Source organism: Triticum dicoccoides, chromosome 2B (assembly GCF_002162155.2).
Source record: "Triticum dicoccoides isolate Atlit2015 ecotype Zavitan chromosome 2B, WEW_v2.0, whole genome shotgun sequence".
Taxonomy (NCBI): Eukaryota; Viridiplantae; Streptophyta; class Magnoliopsida; order Poales; family Poaceae; genus Triticum; species Triticum dicoccoides.
In genome coordinates this window covers 176,630,690-176,638,524 of record NC_041383.1, presented here as the reverse complement: position 1 = coordinate 176,638,524, position 7,835 = coordinate 176,630,690, and the positions used below count along the sequence as shown (strand labels likewise).

At 47.5% G+C, this 7,835-nt stretch overlaps 1 pseudogene; it reads right to left on the bottom strand.

Moving 5' to 3' along the window:
* Positions 1 to 7,835, bottom strand: part of LOC119360750 — a 122,143-nt pseudogene that overhangs the window by 1,203 nt on the left and 113,105 nt on the right.

The following is a 7,835-nucleotide window of genomic DNA, read 5'->3' as shown; positions in this document are numbered from 1 at the left end:
TATATATATATATATATATATATATATATATATATATATATATATATATATATATATATATATACTAATATTTAGGTAGTATGTATCATATTTTGAGTATGCTCTTTTTTACGTACAAATATGTACGTATTTCACAAATATAACAAAATCTATGGACTCATATGCAATTTTTTTCATGTAACTTGTTTTGAAACATTTTAGATATAGTATATGAACATATTTAAAATAATAAAATAATATATATAGTACCACATGGTAGTATATGAGATATGTGGGGTATCAATACAATCTCCCGTGATCAGTCTAGACACGTAGGTCGACACTCAAACACACATAACACCACCATGGAAGAAAAGCTTAGGGTTCCTTTGCCTCCCGTCGGCGCCGCCGCCGGTCCGCCTCGTCTTCGATGGCCTTAGGGCCATGGCGGTGCGGTAGATCCCGGCCCTTGCCGGTAGGAAGGCGCCGTTTTTAGATGTTTATTCAACTTTTGTTAGGGTTTGTATTCTGCTCAAGAAGACGAGACGGTGACGGCTCCCTAAAGATGGAATAAGGTTCTCCCCGCCTAGTCCCTATTTCGGTGGTGTGTCTAGCATCGTTGGTGGGTGTGAAGGTGCGTCTCCAGCGGATCTATCCATGGTGGATTTGCTCGGATCTGGTCGTAGTTCGTCTACGTTTGTATTTCTTCAGGTTGGATCATTCTAATCTATGCTACTCTTCATCGGCGACGGTTGTTGTCCTGTTGTGCTGGTCCTATGGGACCTTGGCACGACGACTTCCCGACTGTCTACTGCAACAAATTTTGTCTAGCTCCGGCGAGGAAGGGGCGATGACGGCAGCGTGCCTTCGGCTTGCTTCAGTGCTTGTAGTCGTCGCTAGTTGGCCTACTGATCTGGATGTAATTTTTATTATTTTTGGTGTTCGTTGTATTGTCATGATTGAGGATGAATAAATCGAAAGTTTTCTCCAAAAAAGGCATAACACCCCATGACTTATCCTTGTGTTAACCTTCACAACTTTAACACGACGCGCTCTGTCAAAAAAAACTTTAACATGACAAGCAAACTGAGCATCGCTCAGATGGTTGGATTCCTTGTGCTGAAATTTATTTCAGTTCTTCCGACGAAGTTTGGTTAGTGGAAGAAGACATTCCTGTCGATTTTTTTTTCTGAATCAAAGAGCTTTATAGGGATGTAATTAAGCCATAGACATCAAACGCCTTGACTCGCTCGCTCTTTTGACACAAAGATGCGCAACAACATTAGCATCCCTCCCCACAGAACTCAAATAAAAACTCTCAAAATTTGCACACAACTCTTAATATCATGAAGAATATTCGCCACTTCAATTCTGTTGTAGTTGTTTACTTCCCATAGTTGTACTAATTGTTGTGCATCAATCTCTATGTGCACATTTTGAATTGCTCGTTCCACGACCATTTGCACTCCACCCTGAACTACTAGAGCTTCCATGATCAATGCATTAGCTCCCCTCTCATACCACATAGCCTGGGCACCAAGTAAGGTACCTGTTGCGAACCAACACTTGTAGTTGGATGGTTAGAGGGACAGTGGTATTCCCAGCCCACCAAGGTTCAAATCCTGGTGCACGCATTATTTTTTGATTCCCGACGATGTGCTTTCAGTAGTAGGAGACGTTCCCGTCGACGACAAGGTGCCGACGATGACTTCGTAAATCTCAAGATGATATGTCGGCTCAGTCTCTCGAAGGTGCTCATAGGGGTAGGGTGTGTGGGTGTGCATTCATAGGGGTGAGTTTATGCGCATATGTATGAGGGCTTGCAACTGTACTATGTTCAAAAAAAAGTTGGGTACCTGTTTTGTCTCTCCCGACTAGGCCAGTCGGTGGTCCTCCAGTCAAGGACTCCTCCACGAAGGTGGCATCGAAATAGATTTTGGTGTCCGCTACCTTTGAAGGTTACCACCTCAGGCTCGCCTTGATGGTTTAATCCTAGTTCCCGTCGACTACGAAAGCATCTGTGATGATGAGTGTGCGTTCATAGGAGTGGGTGTATAAGCGTCGTGACACCACCACCAAGATTAACCTTTTGAAATCCGGAAATCTTGCACAATCATACCAAAAGGCATCAAGTTTCATCAGTTTATAAAAGAGAAAAAAATCATTACAGGGCTTATAACTTGTGCTGGTGGCCACTTAGTTCTTGTGGTTAGATATACCCAAAATACAGTCACTAAACTTGCTCTAGGGGTCATGTACGGTCCAAAATATAGTTTTTTCTATGTATCCGCTGATTTGGCGGTGGTCCACGGGATCCATTTGGCATTGACTGGCCACGCCATTTGATGTCTACTACGCAACCTTCTTCTTGTAGACGTTGTTGGGCCTCCAAGTGCAAAGGGTTGTAGGACAGTAGCAAATTTCCCTCAAGTGGATGACCTAAGGTTTATCAATCCATGGGAGGCGTAGGATGAAGATGGTCTCTCTCAAACAACCCTGCAACCAAATAACAAAGAGTCTCTTGTGTCCCCAACACAACGAATGCAATGGTAAATTGTATAGGTGCACTAGTTCGGCAAAGAGATGGTGATACAAGTGCAATATGGATGGTAGATATAGGTTTTTGTAATCTGAAATTATAAAAATAGCAAGGTAACTAATGATAAAAGTGAGCACAAACGGTATTGCAATGCTTCGAAACAAGGCCTAGGGTTCATACTTTCACTAGTGCAAGTTCTCTCAACAATAATAACATAATTGGATCATATAACAATCCCTCAACATGCAACAAAGAGTCACTCCAAAGTCACCAATAGCGGAGAACAAACGAAGAGATTATTGTAGGGTACGAAACCACCTCAAAGTTATTCTATCTGATCGATCTATTGGGCTATTCCTATAAGTGTCATAAACAGCCCTAGAGTTCGTACTAAAATAACACCTTAAGACACACATCAACCAAAATCGTAATGCCACCTAGATACACCAATGTTACCACAAGTATCCGCAGGTATGATTATATGATATGCATCACACAATCTCAGATTCATCTATTCAAACCAACACAAAGTACTTCATGGAGTGCCCCAAAGTTTCTACCAGAGAGTCAAGACGAAAATGTGTGCCAACCCCTATGCATAAGTTCACAAGGTCACTGAACCCGCAAGTTGATCACCAAAACATACATCAAGTAGATCACGTGAATATCCCATTGTCACCAAAGATAAGCACATGCAAGACATACATCAAGTGTTCTCAAATCCTTAAAGACTCAATCCGATAAGGTAACTTCAAAGGGAAAACTCAATCCACTACAAGAAGGTAGAGGGGGAGAAGCATCATAAGATCCAACTATAATAGCAAAGCTCACGGTACATCAAGATCGTGTCATATCAAGAACATGAGAGAGAGAGAGAGAGATCAAACACATAGCTACTGGTACATACCCTCAGCCCCGAGGGTGAACTACTCCCTCCTCATCATGGAGGGCGCCAAGATGATGAAGATGGCCACCGGTGATGATTCCCCCCTCCGGCAGGGTGACAAAATAGGGTCTCGATTGGTTTTTGGTGGCTACAAAGGCTTGCAGCGGCGGAACTCCCGATCTAGGTTATGTTCTGGAGGTTTGGGGATTTATAGGAGAGGTTGGCGTTGAGAACAAGTCAGGAGGCCCCACGGAGAGTCCACGAGGCAGGGGGCGCACCCTAGGGAGGCACGCCCTCCAGCCTCGTGGGGCCCATGGGACTCCCCTCCGGTAACTCTTCATTCTAGTATTTTTTATATTTTTCAGAAAAAAGCTCCATTGATTTTCAGCGCATTCCAAGAACTTTTATTTTTGCACAAAAACAACACCACGGTAGTTCTGCTGAAAACAAGGTCAATCCGGGTTAGTTCTAACCAAATCATACCAAAATCATGTAAAAATATTGTAAACATGGCATGAATACATCAAAAATTATAAATATGTTGGAGACGTATCAACGTTGCAACAACATTAATATGTAGGCATTGGAGGTTTTTTTTTGCAAATTCGCCAGAACTAAAAAAACGCACACCCAGCCCCTCGCCCCCTCCGCTGGTCAACAGACCATCACCGCCCCCGGCGATGCTTGCTGCTCGAAGTGGCGGAACGCGTTCACGATGGGTCCGATGGCGATGACGTGATGGACGAGAGATGACTTTCTTGTGGGCCTTGGGCATGGAGGCGGCACGACCGAGGAGCTCGGTGAGGTGGAGCACGATGAGGGATACGGGGAAGTCGCGGGACGCGCCAGAGGCCCTGAGGAGGTCGATGAGCGGTACGGCGTGGTCCTTCGTGTAGAGGCAGGCAATCACACGAAGCTCCATGTTGGGCCGAGCTAGATCACCGGCACGGTGAAGCTGACTGTGGAAGACACGGACGCTGCGGAGCTGTCCGCCAAGGACGGCATGGTGTCTTGCAACATGGCCTTGCTCGCTTGGTTCGGGGCCGCCCTCCGGCCTGGGTCGGATATCCTCGAGCTGCCACAGCACCTTCCGCGCCTCGGGTCGGGCCGACGGCGAGACCTTGACGCACTGCAGCGCGAGCTTGAGCATGTCCATGAGGTCGTCCCCCTCCGGGCCGGCGGCCGTGTCCCGCATCAGCTCCAGGTCAAACACCTCGTTGGTCCACTCCTTCACGATGGACCCCACCCATTGCGGTTGGTCCATGTCGTTGGTCGTGTTGGCGGCGGAATTGCCGGTGAGGAGCTCCAGGATGATGACGCCGAGGTTGTACACATCGGTCTTGCCGCTGGCCTTCTTGAGCTTGGACAGCTCTGGCGCGCGGTACCCCAGCGCGCCCGCCACGGCGAGCACGCTTGAGTTGGCCGCGGCCGTCATGAGGCGGGACATGTCGATGCCGGCGATCTTGGGGCTGGAGTCGTCGTCGAGGAGGACGTTGCTGCCGGTGAGGTTGCGTGGAGGATGTTCATGTCGTCGTGGAGGTAGGCGAGCCCATGGGCCGTCCCCTTGGCAATCGCCATCCGCGTCGCCCAGACCACCGGCATGTTGGGAGCTCGAGCTGAACAAACGCCATGAACCAAATGTTAGAACTCAGAAGAACCACAGAGTTGAATCCATCTTCAAAGGATGAACAATTTTTAAGGAAGGAATCTCACCGTGTAAGAAGGCGGAGAGGCTGCCCTTTGGAATGTAATCGAAGACGAGCAGCTTCTCTCCCTTAGGGTCGAGGTAGTAGGTGTCGGTCTCAAAACCGGCGGATCTCGGGTAGGGGGTCCCGAACTGTGCGTCTAAGGCTAATGGTAACAGGAGGCGGGGGACACGATGTTTACCAAGGTTCGGGCCCTCTCGATGGAGGTAATACCCTACTTCCTGCTTGATTGATCTTGATGATATGAGTATTACAAGAGTTGATCTACCACGAGATCATAGAGGCTAAACCCTAGAAGCTAGCCTATGATTATGATTGTTCTTGTCCTATGGACTAAACCCTCTGGTTTATATAGACACCGGAGGGGGCTAGGGTTACACAGAGTCGGTTACAGAGAAGGAGATCTACATATCTGAATTGCCAAGCTTGCCTTCCACGCAAAGGAGAGTCCCGTCCGGACACGGGACGAAGTCTTCAATTTTGTATCTTCATAGATCAATAGTTCGGCCAAAGTATATAGTCCGACTGTCCGAGGACCCACTAATCCAGGACTCCCTCAGTAGCCTCTGAACCAGGCTTCAATGACGATGAGTCCGGCGTGCAGATCGTCTTCGGCATTGCAAGGCAGGTTCCTTCTCAGAATACTCCATAGAAGATTTTGAACACAAGGATCGTGTCCGGCTCTGCAAAATAATTTCCACATAGCACCGCAGAGAGCATAATATTCCACAAATCTAATCTGCTGATAATTCATAGCATGACAGCACGCCGCGGCCCGGTCATTATGAACCGTTTTTCCCAGCCTGCCACTGCACGTGTTGCGAGGCGGTTTTATTGGCACGTCTTGTCGAAGCAGAGATCGTGTTCCCCTTATCACGGGATTCTCATCAATACGGGTGTGGGTAATCCAACCGCGCTTGTTAGTATGACTCCTCGATTTTAGGCAAGTTCCAAACGGCCATGCGGGGGATACTTGATATTCGCCCTCTTTATAAAGGGTCCAAGGCCTGTCCCTTTCTTCCCACGCTCGATCCTTCCCTTCCCCCACCTCGAGTTCCAACACCCAAGGCTCAAGCTAAGCGCTTCGGACCTTCAACCATGTCCGGATCCAACCTTCAAGGCCGGTGGATGACAGAGGAGGACATCAAGAAGCTTAGGGAGGCTAGGTATCTCACCACCGAAATCCCGCACAGGCTGCCTGCTCAAGGGCAGGTCATCCCCACTCCCAAACCCAACGAGAGTGTCGTATTTGTTTCCCACTTCCTCCGAGGGCTAGGTTTTAGTCTTGATCCCTTTGTGGGAGGGCTCATGTTTTATTACGGGCTAGATTTCCATGATCTAGCTCCAGATTCCATCCTTCACATCTCGTCGTTTATCGTCGTGTGTGAGGCCTTCCTCCGCATCACCCCACACTTCGGCTTATGGCTCAAGACCTTCAGTGTGAAGCCGAAGATGATCGACGGGCGACACGCTGAGTGCAGAGGCGCTGTAATAAGCAAAGGCGCCGACACCCTGTGGACAAAGGGTTCCTTCCCAAAGGTGTGCAACTTATGGCAACGGGAGTGGTTTTACATCACAGCTCCACGAGGTACAAAGCGGGCGGCCCCTCCTGTCTTCCGCCCGGGCCCTCCGCCTCAACTGGTGTCATGGGTCTACAAGGGGCTGGACTGGGAGACAGTTGATGACCTGCTGGCATTACAAAGCCGCATCGGAGATCTCCTCGAGAGAGATGTCAGTCTAGTCAAGGTAATGCAAGTAATGCTAGTTCGTCGGGTCCTGCCATGCCAATGTCGATCTCTCCGTATGTGGGAGTTCAACCCGGAAGGACCGCGAACTATTCAACAATTCTTCGGCATGACGCTCGAAGGGATGTATGGATTGTTCTTCGGATCACGAATAAAGTGTCCGGACACCACCGAGGATGCGGGTCTTAACTGCAACCGTCCAGATACCCAGGTAAGTAATCCCGCGACCGAACATGCCGTTTTCTATATTTGTTACAACATCATTCTGAAACATTGCTCTTGGCCAGGGCTGGATAAGAAAGGCGGAGAGGATTGATGACCCACAAGTGTAGGGGATCGCAACAGCTTTCGAGGGTAAAGTATTCAACCCAAATTTATTGATTCGACACAAGGGGAGCCAAAGAATATTTTTGAGTATTAGCAATTGAGTTGTCAATTCAACCACACCTGGATAACTTAGTATCTGCAGCAAAGTATTTAGTAGCAAAGTGGTATGATAATAAAGGTAATGGTAGCAAAAGTAATGTTTTTGGGTTTTGTAGTGATTGTAACAGTAGCAACGGAAAAGTAAATAAGCGAAGAACAATATATGAAAAGCTCGTAGGCAATTGATCAGTGATGGATAATTATGCCGGATGCGATTCCTCATGTAATAGCTATAACATAGGGTGACACAGAACTAGCTCCAGTTCATCAATGTAATGTAGGCATGTATTCCGTAAATAGTCATACATGCTTATGGAAAAGAACTTGCATGACATCTTTTGTCCTACCCTCCCGTGGCAGCGGGGTCCTAGCGGAAACTAAGCGATATTAAGGCCTCCTTTTAATAAAGAACCGGAACAAAGCATTAGCACATAGTGAATACATGAACTCCTCAAACTACGGTCATCGCCGAGAAGTATCCCGATTATTGTCACTTCGGGGTTGTCGGATCATAACACATAATAGGTGACTATAGACTTGCAAGATAGGATCAA